This window comes from Camelus bactrianus, chromosome 4 (assembly GCF_048773025.1).
Source record: "Camelus bactrianus isolate YW-2024 breed Bactrian camel chromosome 4, ASM4877302v1, whole genome shotgun sequence".
Lineage (NCBI taxonomy): Eukaryota > Metazoa > Chordata > Mammalia > Artiodactyla > Camelidae > Camelus > Camelus bactrianus.
The window spans coordinates 26260921-26283849 of record NC_133542.1 but is presented as its reverse complement, the minus strand read 5'-3'; the positions used below and the strand labels follow the sequence as shown (position 1 = coordinate 26283849).

Below are 22929 nucleotides of genomic sequence, written 5' to 3'. Positions count from 1 at the left end.
TTTTTGTGTGTGTATCTGTAATTAAAATGAGTGTTTGTAATGGTAACTGAATATTGTAGAACTCTTAAGCAATAATAAGCCAAAAAATGGATGAAAGCCAAAAATGAATCCCAGAGTCTGTATGAAAGGAGACCAGTAATTAATCAGAGAAAGGAAACATGGGGCACAGAAGCTTGGGGAGAGCACTAACTTTATGTGGCTCCCAAAGTGTCCCAGGAAGGGAAACACCATGGCAGATTATGCGTGGTAAATTTGTATGGGCCAGGAAACAGGTCAAATAACTTTGCCTTTGTTCCACTGGCCAGCCACAAGAATTTAACAAGGAGAAGAGCCAAGGATGCTCCAACAGTCTGTCCCAGATGACAGTGTTGGGGCTCAGGGCAAGATATGCCAAAGTAGCATACTGATTATTTTTAAAGTGACTTAAGCAATGGCCAGTGCAGGTGGGACACTCTGACCCTCCTCTCTGTCTCTCTGAAAGCAGGAAATAAATCTCCCACATGAAAGATCCCTTTCTCTGCTTCTGGAGATTGAAGGACATCCTTATCATCAGAGATAGGATATTTGGGCCAAGAAACATGTGGGGGGAAAAAAGTTTTTACTTAATTACTAATTTACCAAACAAACCCTGTTTGGATTCTTCACTACTTAAGCACCCACAGCCTAAATTTCTGTATCCTGACAATTCCTCACGGAAGTACTGTTTCTTTGTCTAAAATGTATTAAGAGCTGCCTACTTTAGCCACTTTCTAGGTCCCATTTCTATGAGAATTTTGTGCCCACAAACTAAATTTGCTTTTTCTCCCCTGTTAATCTAGCTTGTGTCAATTAATTATTAGACTAGCTAAAAGAAGTCAAGAAGGGTAAGTGGAAGCTTCTCCCCCACTGAAAATGGGGGAATAAAAACACAAACAGAAACGAAGCAAACAATGAATGAAAGAGTTTCCTTTTCATTAGTGACCAAGAGATAGTTCTCAAATAATTATAGGGCAGCCACTGACACTAAACAAGACACTAAAACATCACAAAGGGAGGGGAGATGAATGCCAATGATGAAATCGGGTAAGTAATATTAATACCAGACTGCAAAGGACAAGTGAAACATTGGAATTTGGAGCTAGAGAGAAAGGCCGTTCTTTCTAGACACAGACAGAATTTTTTCAGATGTGCAGTGAAGGAATAAAGACCAGCCTGGGAGGTGAAGAATGGAGGTTCCATTCAACAGCAGAGTTAGGGAGCCATTTGACAAAGTAGGCTAGGTAAGCTGGCTTGTAACTGCAACATCACCAAATATAGGCATAAGCTGAAAGTCGCTAGAGCATTTAATTCCTTTCAACAAGAGATCTTTCCCTTTCAATTTTACATCTTTAAAACTTAGTGTCACAATTTTGGCTTATTAAATGTGGAGGAAAAGTATTAAACATTATCTTAAAAATCATTTTAATAAATGTCATGTGTAAAACTGAATTTCCCCCTCAATATCACATTATGTTTATGCATTTTATTATAGATTCCAAATAAGAATTTAATACAAAGATTCTGAAAAGAAGTTAAGGTTAGAAATGGATATAGACAGTAGAGATATCTAGATTTACAGATACAGATATACTACCAACAAAGCATGCTGTAGTCTTCTTAACATCATATTCCAAGTGGATTTAGAATAACTGCAAAGAATGGTATCTATTAACTTACTGTGTATTTGAATAGGAAATTTATGTAGAAAATATCAGAGTGTAATTGAATATGTATTAGGCAAAGTTAATAAAAATTTTAACATACAGAAGTTGTGTTCTTGAAAACAAATATGAAATAAGACTTTTTATATGGACTCATGCTTTATTTATCAATCATTATAATTTGGGAATTTCAAGAAACAAAATTTTAGATGTAACTAAAATAATACTAAGTCAGCAAATTAAAAACGACACTGAAAAGCTTATACATGCTTTTTGTGTAAGAAAATTTGCATGCATTAATTTATTTAATCCTTAGAACAATTCTATGAGGTAGATGTTTTTACAGAAAATGAAATGGAGGCACAGACACATTTGAAAACTTCCCCAATGTCATATAAATAATAAATGGTAAAACCCATAATTTTACACATAGTGTGTTTCCCCAGGATCTAGTCTTCATCTCTGTGCCAAACTACCTTCTGTAATATATATTTTATGTTAAAACATATTTTCAATAATCCTTTTTCTTTGAAACTCTCATAGTATTATAAAATTTATTAATTTATCCTCTTGGGAAATAAAATAAATGTTTTTTCTTATTTCTCCATACCAGAGATAAAAGAGTCATGAAGTAAATTTCATCTCTATCATATGAATCTCATTCTATTTTTAGCCTAAAGACTAATTCAGAATGTCTAAAAAGAAAACTATAAACGGAGTACCACTGGGTCTTGCTAGCAGTACCATAGCTATAACCAAGAAGCAAAGCTGAGAATGCCATGTTCATCTCTAGTTCTCAGCACAACTGGCTACCAGGAGTCATGCAGAGCGTTATAGTTCAGTCCCTGTGCAAACTCATCTTTTTGTCTAACGAATGACATTTAAGCAAGCAGAGGACTGATTCTTGAGACAGTTGCTTGAAATCTAAAGCTAGATTTCTATCCATACCAATGTAACTGTTAGGCAGTTAAACAGAAATGAGCACCAGGCAAGGGGAGAGAAAGGGGGAGGGAGCAAACCTGAAAGTAACAGTACGCCTGCACTCAGGATAAGGGGCTCCAAAGACTTCTACTTTCTCTAAGTGAAGGCCAGCAAAGAAGCCTGCTAGACTCGAATGCTGTGGCTGCGCAATAGAGAGAAGGACCAGGCTTAACTTGACCCAATGTTTATCATAATGTCATTAACATTACAGTTTGAGCCCCCTCCGGTAGGTTTCTCTGTGCATCATGGGTAAAAACGTGCATAAAAGAGATGGGCGTGCCTGAGCACTCAAAGAACGGAAGCTGTCAATAATTAATCACGAAAACACCCACTAAATCAGGATATAAGAACAGGAAAAACAAAGGAGAGGCACCATCTTTCCTCCCTTGGGTTGGCCTGCCCCCAATTCTCGGGGGGCATACTATATTTTACTACCTTTTTACTTAACTAATAGAATCTTCTGTTTGTATCATGCTTTCCGTCTATCGTTAGAAATTGTTTTTCCGGTGACTAAAAACCAAGGTAACTTTTATTCCCCTCCTCCCCAGTAACATAACCTTTAACTGATAGGCTACTTTCACAAACAGACAACTGAGACTGTCAATTAGAAGCCAAAAGTGTACATATTCACTCCACAAATAATGTTTCTGTACCAGACACAGTGCCACTGCTATTCAGTGCACACACCAAACCTCACAAGGTCAGCCTATCCCAACTTTTATTGCACCTACACATAAAGATGTACTGCTACTTTCCTTTCTCATCCAAAACTCTGACTCAGCATTTCATTTCAAATACCGGGCCAAACAAAATGTCAAATCTCATATATAGAATTTACTTGAATAGCCCCTACATCAAAGTGCTGCCTTCTTAGAAGTTCAGAAATGTTAGTACGTTATCAGTTTGGCAAAAAGATCTCTAATGGCAAAGCTACTGCCTTTGAGAGGGATAGCCCATGTTTGGAGCAGAGGAAAAATGAATGAATGAATAAATGAATAGATAAATAAATAAATCTGTATCTATGTATCTTTTTTCCTCTAAGAAAGCAGAACATGGATTCAATATAGAAGGGACAAATTTGGCAGATATATTCCTTATAAGATAAATGATTATAAATTAAATGAAGTGAATTCTTTAAGGGGGCCTCGGGTCCAAAATGCAATACAAGACAGGAAAAAAAGAAAAAAACTGAAGAAAATGTAATGGCTATGATGAATTCAACTAAGCAAGAAGAAAGCAAATTGTTGACATTGTTTGAGAGATTGCAGTTAGGAAGCAGCAGGGTATTGGGGTGGGATTGTTCAGTCTCATTAATGGATGCACAGAATTCCTGGAACAAGAAGGTTTCTAAAATGAAGAAGTGCTGGAAGTCAAAAATGAAATCCACATTAAGAGCAGGAATGGTCCTGTATTGTTTATCTAACATGAGGGCAAAGAGCTTTTAGGGCTCTTTCCTCCCTATTTGGATGTTAAAAACAAGCAGTTGACCTTTAAGAAGCTAGATGATTTCTTAATTTGCATAAAGGCTTTTTTCATTTTGGTTGGTCCTATGCTACATGGGCAAAGTGCTTTAGGGTAGCACAGCTACTTCTTATTTGTTTATGCTCCTCTTGAGAAAAACAAGTACCCCTTGCTTTTTCCCTTCCTCCATCTGAAGTACAAATGTTAGGTAAGCTGGGATCTTCAAAGCACAAGGAAAGATTTCACTAAGAGATTTCTCTAGGAAGAGATACGTTTCCAGGATAATAAAAGAAAACTATCACAACATCTGTCTTCTCCTTCACATGAGAGGAATTTTCAAAGTGGAAAGGAAGATTGAAAAGGGATGTATCTATTCATTCAACAAATATTTATCAGGAAAAGGACAATTGGAAGGAAAAAGGATATTGGCCCTATGGAATTTTATGTTTCTTTGAGACAAGACTGAACTAAGGCGTGGTGCATGAGATCAGTAATACATCCTCCTTAAAGTTACTGTACAAATCTGAGCGATTATAGCCACTGGGAAGGGGAGATGTCATTATCTTGAACAGTTATAAAAAGTATGTAGGAATGTTTGCCCTCATTTTTTCACACCAGCTACTTGGTCTTCTCACTTCTGATTTTTCATCTATGTAGTTCATCTATCATGATGGTATCATAATTTTTCCTAGGCACAGCTCTGATTACAGCACTACGCAGATTAGAACAACAAACGGATAATAATAACAAAAGACCCATACTTTCAATGTCCTTATTTTTTGTTTATATAGTAAAATATAAATTTTTAGATCAAGGTTCAAAGACTTCCACAAAAGAATCCTAGTTCAACCTTTTGAACTTAATCTACTCTTCCTTATCACATGTGAAGACTTAGTCTATCCTCTATGACCAAAATGTCCCTACTCATTTCCACCTCCATGCTTCTCACACTTTCCTCTTGAAAGAAAAGGTTTTATCCATCCTTATATATCTATATCCCATCTAGCTCAAAATGCCATTTACTTTGTTCAACAATGCATCCATATTCCAACAGCTGAAGTATAGCCTCCTTTGAAATTCTCATTCCACTTTATCTTGACAAGATAGCAATCTCTACCTGTAATGTCATTATGTATATGTGTTGCCAATATTTTCCCACTACATTTACAGAGTTATTATACTTAATGTTTTCATAGTAACAAGCTTTCAAAGAATTGCTAATACGGAGTCTAAGCAAGAACATGGCAATCTTTACAATGTCAACTCAAGTTGACCTCTCACTACTTAGTTTTCTCTTAGCACTGTATCACACAGCTATATCACAGTAGCTTGAAATTATGTACTATTCATATTGATCCCTGTCTTTATTTAATTACAGAACTGTATAGTACAGAAAGTGGACATCTGTGAAGTCAGATTTAGATTCGAAACTAGCTCTGACATTACTTGAACAAACTATCAACCATCTTGGGGCCTTCGTTTATTTCTAAAATAGGGGTACAACCCTACAGATATTTTTGTGAAGATTAAATGGAATGATTCTTATTAAGCAACTAGGACTTGGAAAGTCCTCAAATGAATGCCAGCTTTCTTTTGCTACACCATCTCATGAGCTACACTGTCTCTTCTTAAAATCACTGCTCTGTAACTTACTTTCTAAGCATCTCCCAAAGTGCATAGCAGAACTGAACACATGTGACATGCAATTAGTGACTCTCACCATATGACAGGGATGGAAACTGAGTTTTACACAGTTTTCAACATTGTGTCTGAAATGAGCAACCATTATTATGCACTCAGGTCAAGCATTCCCACATCTGACCCTAGATTTGCAGATGTTACTTACTAGCACTGTGACTTTGAGACAGGTCCTTTCTTTCTTTGATTCTCCATTTCTTCACCTGCAAAAATGAGGACATTGGACTAGATCCATGGCTTTTAATTTACTTAATATTTTAAAATTTATTGGATTATTTATTATTTTGTGAATGAAATTTTATGGAAGTGCAAAAATGAAACCATAAGAGCAGAGCTACTCTGGGTGACACAGAGATGAAGTCTGGAGCCTCCACCTTTTGGTCCCTTCCTGTAGGCCAGACTAAATCTGGCTTAAATCTCGTCAGAGATTTACAGAGGATTCATGAAGAATTGTGCTAACTAAGAAATCACGCAGGCCCCCTCAAAAAGCCTGCATTCTCCATTCACCCATGGAGGGATATTTAGGTTGTTTCCATATCTTTGCTATTGTGAATGAACACAGGAATGTGGAAATCTCTTTGCAATACTGATTCCATATCCTTTGAATAGATTTCCGAAAGTGGAATTGCTGGATCAAAAGATCATCATATTTTTAATTTTTTTTGAGGAAACTCATAGTGTTTTCCATAATTCTACCAATTACACTCCCAAATGTTCATTGACAGAAGGGTGGATAGATATTTGACAACACAAACACACACTCACACAAATTGGAATATCAGTCAGCTTCAAAAAAGAAGGAAATCCTGCCATTTGTGACAACATGGATGAACCTGAAAACTTTATAAGTGAAATGAGGCAGATGCTTAATAACACATCCTGTATGTTCTCAATCATATGTGGAATCCAAAATGTCAATTTAATAAAATCAGAGAGTAGAACGTGGGTATCAGGGCCTACGGGGAGGACGACATGGGGAGATATTGGTCAAGGGACACATAGTTTCAGTTATGAAATATAAATAAGTTCTAGAGACCTAAGATACAACAATGTGATAGTTAACAACATTGTATTATACGTGTGAAATTTGTTAAAAGGGTAAATCTTAAGTGTTCTTACTCCTGCCCCATAAAAAATGCTAACTATATGAAGTAATGAATATGTTAGTTAGCTTGATTATGGAGAATATTTCAGGGTATACATATACCAAATCACCACTTTGAACATCTGAAATATATGCAATTTTTAATTATCAAAATTGAATTAAGTCAGGTATTCTTTTCAAACTGGGGAAAAATAAATGAAAGGCCACACTTTAAGCTACTGTTCATATTCACCAAATTTTTCTTAAAGATTCTTTGAAACTCAAAAAGTTTTCTTACTGAGCCCACTGCAAACACTACCTAATTAGCTGAGAATTCCAAAATAAAATTCCACAGCTCCAATGCTTAATACAGAAAACAACAAAATTTGGTTTATAAAAGGCAATACATCTAACAAATAAGAGTAATCATATATTGATGTTTCATGTTTTAAAAACCATATTGGACATGAAACTCATGTGCATGAGCTGTCTTCACACTTGAAGTGTGTCAAGATGACCACAATATCACAAAACAGTCAGTGTGCAAAAATCTTGCATGAAATTGTGCAAAAAATTTAGAATAAGAGAGATGATTTTTAACATTTTAAAATTACAGATCTGGGAAATTAACTTAACATCTCTAAGCTGCAGCTTATCTGTAAAATGCCAATAACGATATTGATCCTCCTTGCTTTTGTGTGTTTTTTTATGATTATTAAGCACCATTCAATATAAGAAAGCACTCGCCCTCATTAGGTGCCTAATAAATATTAGTCCCTCTACCTTCTCTTTTTATATGATCCTGTACGTATAGTTTGTATTGCTCAGCATAGAGTGTGAAGCAATGTTAGCAACTCAGCTTTTTAATGGTATCTTTCACAGCAGTTTCTAACTTTCTAACCTTTTGAAGCTGTTAAAATAAAGTCAAATAATGATACTGCTGTGGCATAAGTGGATGCTAGGATCAATACATTGTGGTTGTCGGAATAAATTGCAATTAAAGGGATAGTGCTTGATTGCTTGACAGTAGGTAGTCTGTCTGGCCCAAATAAACTCAAGTATCGGTCTGATTTATAGGCTAATTAGAATGGACTTCACATGCATTTCATTGGGAGACCATCAGATCATATTGACTTCTATCCACATCATGAGCGTGCCCGAGACTTTGCTCAGTGTCACTTACAGATGACACATCCTCTTTACTTGTTTACTTTGTTTATTCAAGAACATAGTTCTCATTTTTAATCAAGTAGAATATAAAAGATGTTTAATATGTTTGTAAATAAGAACTCAAACAGCTCTAAAAATTTCAGTACTGCTGCTGGCATTTTTCATAATACATTTAAGATAAAAATATGGATGAATTAAGAAATGACATAGGCATCAGTATGGCAAAGAAGATGTTATTGAATCTTTGTGGCAATAGAAAAATGCATGTAAGCAATTAATTTATAGGTTAGAAAACCTCAGGATAGGTATCTTTGATGACAAATTATTTGAATAATTCCTTAAGAAGAGTGCCCAAATTTTTATTTTCCAAATAAAGAAGTATGCTTTCCTGAAGTATAATTTTGTTTATTCTTAATCTTTCTATTCAATATGGTATTTTGTATGCAATAAATTCCAATATATTACTGCATAATTATCTAATGAATATGGGACATTCGTACACTAACGTTGAGGTAATTTAAGCAATTTTTGGATTATAAAACCCAATCACACTTATTAAACTACAATTATGTAATTCTCTGTTTCTGAGCCCTGCTTCCATTTCCCTACATCTTTTAGAAAGCAAGCTTTGTGTAGGCCAAAGTCAAAAAGACTAATCTTTTTTGTACACTAATGAATTTGAATCATCCACCAGAGTTTCTGATTCATAGAAAGTACTCAATGATTATTTGATGGATAAAGAAACTAATCAAAAATTTTATAATGAGAAATGATCACAATATATTTCTAACTTTACACATGAAAATATATTTTGATAATTCTGAGTAATCTTTTAACAGCTTTTATATATGACAGAACAAAACCACATTAAGTTTAAGCAATCATATCTAAAACACTGATAGCTTTTTAAAGAACAAATTAGGATCCTAAGATCAAAATGCTGACATAAATGTTTCCATCTAAAAATTAGAAGTACTTGATAAAATATGAAAAGATAAATTAGAGGCAAAATCCATTCCCTAGCTCTTAGTTAATGTCACCCGAAACAAAAACTTGTGCTCCTTGAAAGCAAAATATATGTCTATTGGCCTTGTTAGTCCAAGGATTTAATATAATACTGGGTTCACTGTGAAGACTCAATTCATATCTAAATGTATTATGAATGAATCAATCAATTACCTGATGCAGAAAGTCTAAGAAATGAAAAACACTGTATAATATACCAGGAGAACAAAACCAGCCTGAGGAGCTGTCACACTGATGAAAGCAGAACCTAACAAGAAGAAAGACCCCTCTTCTGTGCTGGCAAGGTCTCAGCCAATGAAAAGCCATGGGTCCTTTGTTTACTCTAGCTGTCCCAGCTGCCTTTTCCTCTCTATGAAAGCATTCTCCTTCCCTTGTTGTCAGGGCACTTGCATGTGCTTCCTCATGGTTGCAGACCCCAAACTGCGATTCTCTACTGATACTGAATATACCCTCTTTTGCTGTAGAAATATCTGGCAGTCTATTTGTTTTAGGTCTCCAAAAACCAAGTCAGTTTATCTTGGAAGTAGGCAGTCTAAACAATTCTGTAATCTAAATCACTACTTTTATTTTGTATGCCTTTATTTTAGGTGATATTTATTTTACATGATAGTCTCTGAAGTGGCTCATCTGAACATGATTAAAATCAATGAATCATGTCCTTCCCTGGCTCTCTGCCTTGCCTATCATATGGTCCACAATAACCAATCTGTTTCTTTCAGTGCCCAATTACACTTTGATGGAGATTGAGAATCACACATAAACCCTCTCTAAAGGAGAAATGGATTTGTTCAAATAGAACTTCTTATTTATCCCTAAGAAAGGATACTGTGTTAAAGTCATGAAGTTATTACAGGGTGCTAAATAGCCATGCTGGATTCAATCATAGCTGGAACTTCTAGCCTTTAACTGCACAGAAGTTTGGATGAAAAACCACCATTTATACAGGAAATAATACTGGGCAATCAGGGGAGAGCATCTTCTGGATGTCTGAATTTTAATTTTTTTGACAAGTGAGGATTCCTAAAATTCCATTTTATATTTGCACAAGAAAAAAAAAAAGCTTCATATTCTCCCCTTTGCTAGTTTCTTAAGCCTTTTGAGTAATAAAAATTTAGGGACCTAGGAAAACGCAAAGAGACATACAAAACAATAGACGTGTTCATTTCCCAGATGGTACTTTAATAGTGAAGGTAGATGGGTCGAAAACACAGACCTGCATAGATGGGCAAACATAGCTTACGAGAGATATTGAATTTTTAGTCAATATTAGGTATGCATATTAATTTCTCAGGCATTGATAGGTGAAACCAATTTCATTAAGTCTCATTTTGAGAACAGAATGTGGTGGAAAGAGGGCCGAATAACGTGGCTTCTTATTAAATCAATCTGTGGGCTCTGCTTGTTGTTTCAATGCAACCTGTTTTTATCTCATTAACCTTTGGCAGGTGGTCCATTTTCACCTCATTTTTGAAACTAATTGAGTTGTGTTCGCTGAATTGGTAAGAAAACACTGTATTAAAATCAAAACATGCAAAATTACTTTATCCTGTTTTACTATCAGTAGATTATTACAATTATACAAACACTCCTGCTGATCTGAGTTCTTGTTTCATAGCTGGAAGTACTTAACCTGGTATTAGCGCATCTCTTTAATTGGGCAGATTCTTACACTCGATAGTTTGTTTAGTCCATTCTCATTCCTATTCCTTTTCCATCCTCTCCACCACATTTCATTTGACTAGGGCTGAATTAACATGATTTATTGCTATTCAAGTAGAAATTTTACATCACCTCTGTAGACAGAGCAGTTGAGGTCCTGAATATAAAACAGACAATTGTCTTACATGTAAGGTTAAAGTAATGAAATATGGATCACAAGTAGTAATAGCTATATGTGTATGAGTATGTGGAGCTATATTTCCAAGAGCATGTGTAATTGAATATATTGCTTGTTCAAGCATTTTGAGGTGTTGGATATAAAGCCTTTCCAACAATCTATTAGTATTTGATTATATAGTAATGATACTGTCCTTTTTCTATTACTCTATTCACTGTATTTATATTTAATATGTTATCAAAGTGACTTAAGTACAGAGTTTACAAAATAGGATATAACCTATTTCTTGTGGAATTTTATCCAGAGAAATCTATGTTAGCTTTCATTTTTTCTGCCTCTCTTATAAAACATCTATAATATGGATCCTTAAATGCTTCGATATCTTTAGGAGGCTTTGCATCATGAAAAAGATTAACATATTCAACAGAGTATATAGTTGAGTAAAATCATCTTAAAGTTTATAAGCCATACAGAGTGTGTATGTGAGATAGGGTAATTTTCCTTTAATAAGATCCTTAAAATTACAAGAAAACCCCATTTTCATCCAATTTATCAGCTAGTTTGCCTGAATCCAAAATAAAATAATGATCTTTGAAATAATAATTTCCAATATTCTGAGCCATACTACAGTTACATATTTGAAATTCTTCCCTTTAAAAAACTTCTTTAAAAATCTCTCCTTTATAATCAGGGTTTTGGGACGTTGAGTGGTGGCCATGTTAATGTTGTTGAGGTAGTTCTAAAGTTTGCACCAGAAACAGTTTCTGTGGAAAAAACTTGCAGTAATGGCCTGATGACGCTGATGGAACCACTAACGGCAAAACCTAATGCTTTTCCCTCCCAGGCATTAGTCCATTCCAAAGCTTCTTTTCTCTACTTCCTAACAGTATTTCTCAGTCATCAATGTTAATGGACAAACAGTTTGCATCATGGTAATAAGCACTATTTAATTCTACAATCTTCTATTTTCAACACTATGACAACCTCTCGCCTCTCCCTTCAATGTCAATATTGGAGAATCGAGGGTTTGCAGAGCATAGGCATGAATGACCACTGTCAGAAGAAGCATTCTAAAGTCACCAATAAGGTGCTTCTCAAGACTGGAGAGTCAAAATAACCTTATGCTCTTTAAAAATCAAGATTTTCCTTTACCTCTCACAAATGGGAAGGAGAAGTTCTTTAAAATTAGAGTTTGTGACAACTTTATGTCAAAATATCACTATCAAATACTCATTTATTTAAACCCATGTCCAAAAAAAGGAAATTTTAATTGTTTGTTAGAAAACCTAATCTGTTCATTTTTTTCCATATCATATTGGAAAGTGAACTCCAAAACACAAATGATGACTATTAAAATTAAATAGACTATTAGAAATCTTCCAAGATTTTCTCAGGGATGAACTGAATAATTTATTTGCTTGTTATTAAATATTTAAAACATGAGAAAGACTTAAAGAATGAGAAAGTGAACTTCTGTGCCCTTAAAATCCAGCTTAAAAAATTGAACCTTATCAATAAAACTGAAAACTGAGTTGTGTTTCCAAAATATATCATCCTCTCACCCTCTCAGGTTATTAGCCACCTAATTAGTAATCATAACCCCATGTTCTTCCTCCTATACATACCTCTAAACAGTAAATACTACAGGTTACCTGTCTTAATACTATATTTGTATATATACAAATAGTACAATCCTTTATGAACACTTTTGCATTTGCTCAGCCTTAAGTTTATGGAATTCATCCAATGATATGTGTGTGTGTGTGTATATATATATGAATATAATATGTATGTTTTAATAGATAATTAAGTTGATAGACATGTAGAATGTGTCAAATTTTTGACTAATCAAATGCTAATGTAAATATATATACATTTTTGTATGATACACACGAAAGTCAATCTAGTTTAGGGTAGAATTCCCCAAATGCCACAGATGCTGTCCTTTGCCCTCTTTATAACCCCTACAACCCAAGTCTCTGGGGTTCTGGTGCTGACAAATGTGCACAGAGTAGCCATACCAGATTCTTACTTCCTTTTAGGATTTTGTCTAAGATTTTCCTTAAATTCTTTGACTCTTAGCTACCAGTGCACAAGAATATTTATTGTATTTCATTCAAAAGTCGTTTGGTATCCCAACAAGAAGTTGTTTGTATTGAGAGGGTGGTTTGAAATACCTTGTCTGTCACATTGTTGTAAGGGATCATACAAAAACTGTGAAATATGAGGCAACAGCTAGTATGATATCATGCCCTCTCTTATGTCTTAGCTCCATCTTCATGTCATTTTTTACCATGGGGTGGGAAATACATCGAATAATTCTGGTAGAGGGAAGAGAGGATGTGGGAAGAGTGTGTGCTGTGTGTGCTTGGTGTGTATAGTACATGTCATCCATCAATTTTGAATGTGGTCATGGTACTTTTCTCTGACCTTAACATATATTTAATTGTTAATTGACAGGGCATGGTAAGATCAATTTGCAAATATTTTTTTTTCACTAAATAGATGCACATTTTCTCATAGAAGGCTTATAAATATATTGTTTCTCTTAGTTAAATAATCCTAAAGCAGTCTTCTTAGGCTTGTACATCATTATACACATATTGTGGTAAATGTTCTCCTGGTAAAACAGGTAAGTTCTTTTGGCAAAAAAAAAAAAAAAATCAGCAAGATTTCCATTTCTATTAAGGAATTTTCTAATCATGTGATTTGAATGATTGAAAAGTTTATAACTGAGACATCTGTATCTTGGTTTTTTCCATCTTGCTTTATAAAATTTTGTTATTGTGATATTAGCAAACAAACAAGAGTTAAAATTTTTCTTGATCAAATAGATTTGGGAAATATCCAAAGTACTGAGACTTCTCAGGTTCAATAATGTGTTACGTGAACTGCATTATTTTGTAGACATATTCTATCATGGAATATTTTGTTAATAATAGAAAGCTTACTGACTGGTATTCTATGGATCACTCTTTGGGTAATGTTTCTGTATTTCTGTACTTTAAATATGGAAGATATAGAAATGAGAAGAAATTGTATGATATGCCTATTTTAACTAATATGCAGACTTGATATACTAAAATATACATCAACATTGCCAGCAGAAATCCACTAATCGTGTTTACTAAATTAAAATCTACAGTGGTATTAGAAGATACGTTGAGATGTGTGTACTGGGAATGACATTGATACTTTCAGGAAAAATATTAATTGTCTATTAACTGAATATATTCACAACTCAAGCTATTAACTCACTTGATTTCTCTTTTTTATTTAAAATGGGGGACCTTTAGAGGAAAGTGAAAACTGCCTTATTCCTTTTCAGATTTTTTAAAATGTATCTGTTTGAACCAAACTCAGGTCTGCCTGGCCAGAGGCTAGTGTGGCTTCCTAAAAGCCTATTAATGCACTTCAGAAATAACAGCAGCAGGAAATAAAGTGGCAGAGACAGTGCCTCTAGGAGATTATTTGCCCCCTAGGAGTCGTCTGTTTTATGCCAGCCATGGACATCAACTAGACGGTTTAACCATAAAGGGGCCCAGAAGATTCCCCGCACAAAAATTTCTCACATGGGCTTGCCCCATATACTCAAAATGCCATTTCAGAGTGTCAGTGAGTCACACTTGAGTAATTAGCAGTTCTGTAGAGACTTACGCTTTTAACAAATTCATACACGTTTTATCTATTTAGTCCTAGTAATAAAACTATAAAGGTACTTAATATTGCCATCATATAGATGAGGAAAGCAGGCTCAGGAATAAAATATAAAACTAACGTATTCTAGCACAGATTGCTATATGCGTTATTACCCTAAATCTTATTTTTACTTAAGTTCTGGGTAGTTTCTATAAGTTTATTATGTCCAAACTTTATAGCTCATATACTCATAAAAATGTTTTAAAATAGACAAGCACCACCAGCACTTGTATATCACTTATTCATAAATCATAAAATACACTACTATACTATAATAGTTGACATAGTCAAAAAAAAAAAAACCTCCAAGATTAAGAAAGAAAGAGCTAACAAATATAATAGAAACAGAAAATTAATATTTTTCTACCAACCTCTAGTGGATTATCTTATGTATTCCTGCACTGTACACCAGCCACTTTTGAGAATACTGCCTTAAGAAGACATGTATATTTGATTTTCGTGTGTTTGATTTAGTTTAACCATCATAAAACTTAATTTCTGAGAACTCTCTACTAGAAGTAAGTTATTTCCAGGAGGATTCATTCCTTAATGAAAATTGGCAGTACTGTATAGAATGAATTCTAGTGTCTAATGGCCTGATTTCAAAACCTTGTTCTTGCTTGCTGTATGACCCTGAGGAAATGATTTAACCTCTTTGCTCAGTTCCTGTAAACTGGGATAAGATTAATATCTACATCACAGAGTTGTCGTTAAAATTAAATCAGCTAATATATATGCAAAGTGCTTAAAACAAGCTTGGCACATTGTAAGTGCTGCAAACACATTGGATAATATTAACACAGCATTATTACATCATTTTGTGACAGGAGGAAAGAGGTGATTGTTTACAGATAATTAAAAGATACCCATTATTCACAAATCACAACCCACACACTAAGGGTATACAAAGATCAAAAGAAAGTACTCTGACATTAAAGTAACTTGTAATCTAGCAGAGGGCTGTGAGATCACAATGGACTTTTCCATTAATCAGAAGTTAGTATTTAGTGCTTAATTGTAATAAAAAAAGAAAGGTAATTGTGTAGAATTTAAAAAGTATTTCTTTCCATCTAAAAACTATCAACACAGTAACAATAAAGATCTATTTCCAGATAGATCTATAGCCAAAAGCCCCAGCTACAGTGCTCAAGATTTGGATGGATGAGAAAAACCTTATTAGAAGGCTAATGTGTAACATTCAAGAAAGCAAATTATAGGGAAGAGGGCAAAAGAGAATGGTGAGATAATGAAATTACACATAATAATTTAACAGAGGTTTGTCTTCATTAAAAGATCATATTTTTGTCCAGAAATTCTTCAAACAGAAAAATCTGCTACCTTTAATCATGCAAAGTAGAATAAATAAGACTCATGGTAAACCTGTTTGGGAATAAACACAGCAAATAAATAATGTGCTAGCTTTAATATTTATTTTTACAGCTTCCCTGTAGGATATTATAATTTCATTGATCACTGAAGCAATCTTTTAAGTATTTTAACATCTAATTAAATATAGTAGAGTATACACATTAACGTTAGCTTGGCACTCTTTTATGTATACAGTTAAGCGCTGCAGTCTATGGGTTAATTTTGAAAGACCTGTGTATATTAGCATCATGTTCAATAGAGCAATCTATCTGAAAATATTTAATATCATAATATATAAATTGTAAAAATATCTTATATTTAATTTATTATATTCCACCACTGGTACAGTATATACTGTTGTAAGAAAAGTATACTCTCTGTACAAACATTCTTAAGTGCATTCTATGTTCAATATAATTATTTATTTAATAGTATAAAATCACTAAATAAAGTAGTCCACAAAGGTTTTATGTATACACACACACACACACACACACACACACACACACACACACACACATATATAACTGAAGTATAGTTGGTTTTACAATGTTGTGTTAATTTCTGACATACAGCACAGTGATTCAGTTATACATATATATATTCATTTGAATACTCTTTTTCATTATAGGCTATTACATGATATTGAATATAGTTCTCTGTACTATACAGTAGGACCTTGATGTTTATCTATTTTATATATATTTGTTAATATCTGCAAAACCCAAACTCCCAATTTATCCCTCAACCTCCTTTCCTTCTTGGTAACCATAAGTTTGTCTTCTATATCTGTATTGTAAATAAGTTTGTTTGTGCCATTTTTCCAGGTTCCACATATAAGTGATATCATATGGTATTTTTCTTTCTCTTTTTGACCTACTTCACTTAGAATGACAATTTCTAGGTCCATCCACGTTGCTGCAAATGGCATTATTTTATTCTTTTTATGGCTGAATAGTATTCCATTGTTTATATATACCACAACTTCTTTCTCTAATCATCTGTTGATGGACATTTAGGTTGCTTCCTTGTCTTGGCTATTGTAAATAGTACTGCTATGACCACTGGGGTGCATGTATCTTTTCAAATAAGAGTCTCCTCTAGTTATATGCCCAGAAGTAAGATTGTTGGATCATATGACAACTTTATTTTCAGTTTTTTTTTTAGTTTTGTTTTTTTTTTTTAAGGAACCTCCATACTGTTTTCCATAATGGCTGCATTAAACTACATTCTCACCAATGGGAGAGTTCCCTTTTCTCCACACCCTCTCCAGTATTTATTTTTTGTGAACTTTTTCACAATGGCCATTCTGATGCGTATGAGAAACAAATGGGGACTAACTAAACTTATAAGCTTTTGCACAGCAAAGGAAACTACAAATGAAACAAAAAGATAGCCTACAGAATAGGAAAAAAATATTTGCGAACGATGCAATTGACAAGGGCTTAATTTCCATAATATGCAACTAGCTCATACAACTCAGACAGAAAAAGGAAAAAAAAATTGTAACCCAATCAAAAATGGGCAGAAAACCTAAACGAACATTTCTCCAATGAAGACATACAAATGGTAAATAGACATCAGAGAAATATATATTGAGCTTCAATAGGTAATGCATTTTCCTATGATATAGTATAATGCTTTCTGTATAAGTACTATATTAAAATTTATAACTTCTAGGATTGTGGGTTGGTATATAGTAGGCTGATGCATAGGTCACTTGAAACTAATATTCTGCAATGGAAAATCACATCATTGCCTTATTATTATAGAAATATATAATTCAATAATAATAGGTGAATTTGTAGCTCATATGTGTACATATATTATATATCTAGTACCTAATACTGTGATGTGAAAAAATGAAGGGAAACGGTATTTTTTTCTAAAATTTGAAAATTCTCAAGTTTATATCATTAAATCTGTCTTTAACATTTGAGCATTCATTGTTCAGTCATGCTTTCTACATAAATCAAAATAAAAGAAATATGTAGTGCCAGAGAGTGATGGGTAAACATTGTTTTATAAAATGGTGTATGCACATTTTCTTATATTTAATTTTTTAATCAAAGTAATACATATATGATTAAAAATTAAGTAATAAAAAGATTATAAGAAAAGCAAAAGTTGCCGCCTTCCGCTTTATTGCCCCAGTTTTGCTCCCCAGAGGGAAATATTATTATGTCTTTAAGCTGTTTCTTCCATTAATTTCCTTACCATCTCTTGGTAATAACTATGCATTGTAAATAAGGCCCAGAACATATTTGGTAGCTTTTAAATCTTGGAGAATGCAAACATTAAAATACACATAAGCTTTTCAGTAGCAGTAAGATTCTGGCACAAATTATTAACCTGTTTTCTTAAATTTATTACTGAAAGCAAGGAAGAAAAACATATTAACTAGCAGTGTAACTGGTTAAACATAAATCTCCAAAATATCTGTTTTTATAATTAAAAATAATTGTGTGTGCTGCAGCGAACTAAGTTCTGCAGTGTAATTAAACATATTTAACATATATTAACTCTATAAGTAATTTGCATAAATTATTCTACTTAACAATTTTAGTGTACACCAGGGGATACTGTGATTTTTATCAATGCACTCTATTAACTGAATGGATAATGATATGGTTTTAAAAGTTGAGACATAATTATAAGCCCCTTTTAATCTCCAAATGAAGAGTATTACAGGCTATTGGAATAATTTGTCAAAATTACACGGAGAGCTGCATATGCTGTTTTGAAAGTTGCAGGTGGAACCTCTCTCTACACCTAATCTGCTGACAAATATCTACCATTCATTTACATCTTCTCAATATCCCTTTCCAGTTTATTAGTTCATAGACTAGGCTTTTGTTCAGAGATGTAGTATTATGATCTAGTTCTAAATAACTATAGTCATAATTATCCTAAAAGAAAACATGGATATTTACTTTTGTGAGATACATGGTAGTATAATAAAACTAAATGCTGGAAACTTGAGTTCTGAGTCTTAATTTAGTTACAGTGACTCAGAGCAAGACCTAAGATCAAAAATGGCTTCAGTGTCCTTGCCTATAAAATGCAAAGGGCTTGAACTCATTAAAATCCAAAGAGGTGCCTTCAAGTCCTTCGCATAATCAGTCACAATAACAGTCAGTTTTAGTCGTTATTCTACTTATTCTTATCTAAATAAGAAAATAATGTCATGTCATTGTGCGCCATACTATAGCACTTAAGAATCTCAAAAGGAGACTTTTCTCTACCGAGCACCTCACATTTTCTTTGGCTCACTCTACCGCTCTTCTTTCCTTCCACTCTGCACAGACAAAGCATTGACTGGGAAGGGTATAAACCTGTCAGAGTATGACTACATATATGACTACATGGCAAGCGTCCCCATGTTCCTTGCCGTAGCCATGCCAAGAAAATAATGTAGACCAGAAATTTTCAAACTGTTTAGTTTTAGAACCCCTTTCCACTCTTAAAAATTATTTAAGATCCCCCAAATCTTTCATTTACATAGTTTTTATCTAGTGATATTTACTGTACTATAAACTAAAATCAAAAGCATTGGGAACATTTACTTATATTAACTGATTATAATAATCTCATTAAATGCTAACATAAAACATACTTTCCACTGAAACATGCTTTTCTAAGACAAAAAAGTAAGAAGAGTGGCATTATTTTGCATTTTTATAAATGTCTCTAAGTGTCTGCCTTAATGGTAGGTGAATTCTCAGATCTGCTTTCAATCTATTGCTAAAATCACATGTCATGTAACCTCTTGAAAACTTCACTGTACACTCATAAGAGAATGAGAGTGAAAAAGGCAAGTAATTCCCTAACGTTACAAAGATGGTTTGACCTTGCAGCTCCTCTGAAAGGGTTTCATCTCCCAGCCACACGTTTGAGAACTACTGGTGTAGGGAAAGGCATGGGGGTGAGATACAAAATGATGTACCCATGTAGGAGTAGGGCAGGACATGCTGGCCAAGACTTGACCACAGTGAACTTGTATAAAACTGTACAGACAACACACCTGGTTTATATTATTCTTTAAGTTCCTGTTTTTAAGCAAAAGGTACTTCAGAAATAAATATTCCAAATGGGTGAAGAATTAGTAAGCAATGTGAATTAATTTTTAGAAATCCTATTTCCACTTGTACAAAAAGAAAAAAAAAAGTCCTATGAATAGAATTACTGTGTGATTGGTTAGGTGGCTTCACTGGTTTCTCGAGATTTTAAATATTATTATACTATTTAAAAGGAACAAGTCAGCACTCGGAGAGATTTCACTAAAACACATGAAAAGTTGAGAAACGAAACCAAAGTAAGAAGAATTATCTTCCTGCTCATTTACCAACAAACTTTACCAAGACAGGAACTGAGATTAAAGACCAAAAGCTTGGATATGTGAGAACGACTCTAAGTAAATTAAATGAGCACACACACTTCCTCTGTGCAGAGCACAAAAATCTAATAATCTCTGATTGTGCAAAATGCAAGAAACAAATAAGGGGTTAAAAATAAGCATCTCCTTGTCCAGGTTTTTGGTCCAGGATAGAATCTATAGAAGCTGGTCTTCTCTATCAACATCTAGTCAGCGTTTATAACATTTAAATTAGTACAGATGTTTCAAAATCCATTGGTGGATGGCTTTTCTTTTTTTATTTGAGGTATAGTTGACAGACAACATTATATTAGTTTCAGGTGTACAACATGATGATTTGATATTTGTATACATTGCAAAATGATCACCACAATAAATCTAGTTACCAATTGCCACCTTACATAAAGTAGTTGCAATGAATTTTTTTCTTGTGATAAGGACTTTTAAGATATACTCCCTTAGCAAATTTCAAATGAACAATACAGTATTATTAACCACAATCACCGTGCTGTATATTGCATCCCCATGATTTATTTTATAGCTAAAAGTTTGTACCTTTTAACCCCTTTCACTCATTTTGCCCACTCTTCCCCCACTTCCCCCACTAGTGGCTGGTTTTACCACAGACTTTTTATCTATTCCAAAACTTGAACTAATTCTTCAAAATACATATTCAAGAAAGAAAAGTACCAGTAATAATTTTTCACTAACAACAACCAGCAAACAGTAAGTCTCTGATACTCACATATTGCATACCAAATGCCAGGCACAGCCCTGAGTACTGTGTGTATATTAACCCCACTGATACAACAGTATCCTGATGTAGACACTAGTATGGCCTCTATTTTTCAAATGAGAAAACTAAGGAACAGAGAAACAGAAAGGTTAAGTGTTTTGTCTTAAGTCAGGGAGCCAGGATTTGAGCCTAGGCAATCTGGCCCCAGAATCTGAATAATGAAGAAGCGACTGAATCTGAGCAATGCCATACAACAACAGAATATGTAAAAGGTTTTTAGGGAAAATTCCACATGTCTAGAAAAGCCTACTTCTTTAAAATCTTGCTCTTAAATAAGAATTTCCTCTAGCTCTCTTGGAACACGTTCGAATATTAACACTTCAAGTATAAAGAAATTTGTCTATTTTGTTCATCACTATCTTTAGAATCCAGAGCAGTGACTAGTACAGAATAAGCTGTTAATGAATATTTGCAGAATAAAAGTAAGTGTAATTTTTATACCTATCAAGTAGGTTTATTTCAGAAATTCAGTAAAGTGGAGCTAGAGAGAGGGTTGTTCATTTTGTTTTTACTCTCCATTAATTCCATCTATTACTGAGTTCCAGGTGTCCTTACTCAGTTACTCTTGAATTTTAACATTTATAAAATCACTTGGGAGTCTTGTTAAAATGTAGACTGATTCAGAAGGTCTGGATGAAGCATGAGATTCTGCATTTCTAACAAGTTCCCAGGTGAAGTCAAGGCTAAGTAAGGGTCTAAGGACTGCTGTTTGAGTCTCAAGGTCCTATAAGCATCTGATAGGTGTGACTTTCAAATTTCAGTAACTAAAGTGACTTAAAAGTCATAACAAGTAACAGAGATTTTAAACATTATGTACATCATGATTCTATTTTTTTCACACACTCTCCTTCTCATTTACACTGTTGCCATTATTTTAGGACAAACTGAAAAGTGACATTTCTCACTGCTACTGGAATGATTGTCACATGGTATGTTAAAATTCTTTACTGGGGACATAATGTGATGCTTTGTTTGGATATCTCCAACTGTCAGTGTTTTTCCTATGACCTTTCCTATGGATTAAACACAAATAAACACATATTTAACAATTTGAAAAGGCAAGCTATCTTACAGTTAAGATTAGAATAGAAAAATGCAGAAACATCCACATCACCATTTTTTGAATTGATTCATCATTCCAGGATTTAGATAGATAACAATTGTCAAAATAAACTAATAAAAAAGTAATCCTTTATATATTTGCAATGAAAGGGTCAGGCTTGATTCTCTTCATTTTGTACATGTAAACCGATGCCACAGAAAACTATCAGATAAAGTAATCAGTGTTTATTTAGCGAACACTCTTATTTCATTTTATTTGTTCCAGATACTATTCTAAGTTTTACATGAATATTAACCTGTTTAATATGTATAACATCCCCCCAAATAAGTACTATTATTATCTCTGTGTTTTACAGGTGATACAAAGAAGGCACAGTGAGGTGAAATACATCACTTAAGGTCTCGTATCTATTTGCTAGGATTTGAAACCAGGCGGTCTGGCTTCAGAATCTAACTACTGTGCCTTGCTGCCTCCCTCTATGAATTTCTAAGGAAAATACATACTTGACATTTCCAAAGACTTGTAATATTATATCCAACTATATTTTCGATTAACTTAAGAATCAGACTCCTTGTAGCAACTTAGAGTGTCACAAACAGAACAGTAGCAAATACATACTCAAGCTATAATGAATGATCAGGGCTTTAAGAGTTCCAGGGAAGTGGGGCACGGTGGGAACAAAGGAGGGCTGG

At 33.8% G+C, this 22929-nt stretch overlaps 1 protein-coding gene across 4 annotated transcripts in view; it reads right to left on the bottom strand.

The window, feature by feature from the left end:
- PTPRD (protein tyrosine phosphatase receptor type D) overlaps window positions 1-22929 on the bottom strand; it is a 1875536-nt gene that overhangs the window by 1652926 nt on the left and 199681 nt on the right. For 3 of the 4 annotated variants that reach the window (XM_074361573.1, XM_074361575.1, XM_074361588.1), the window contains exon 2: window positions 5968-6022. The exons of the other annotated variant lie outside the window; for it this stretch is intronic. The gene's annotated coding sequence lies outside the window, so the exon portion shown is untranslated. The remainder of the gene's footprint in view (window positions 1-5967; window positions 6023-22929) is intronic. 4 annotated transcript variants of the gene reach the window in all.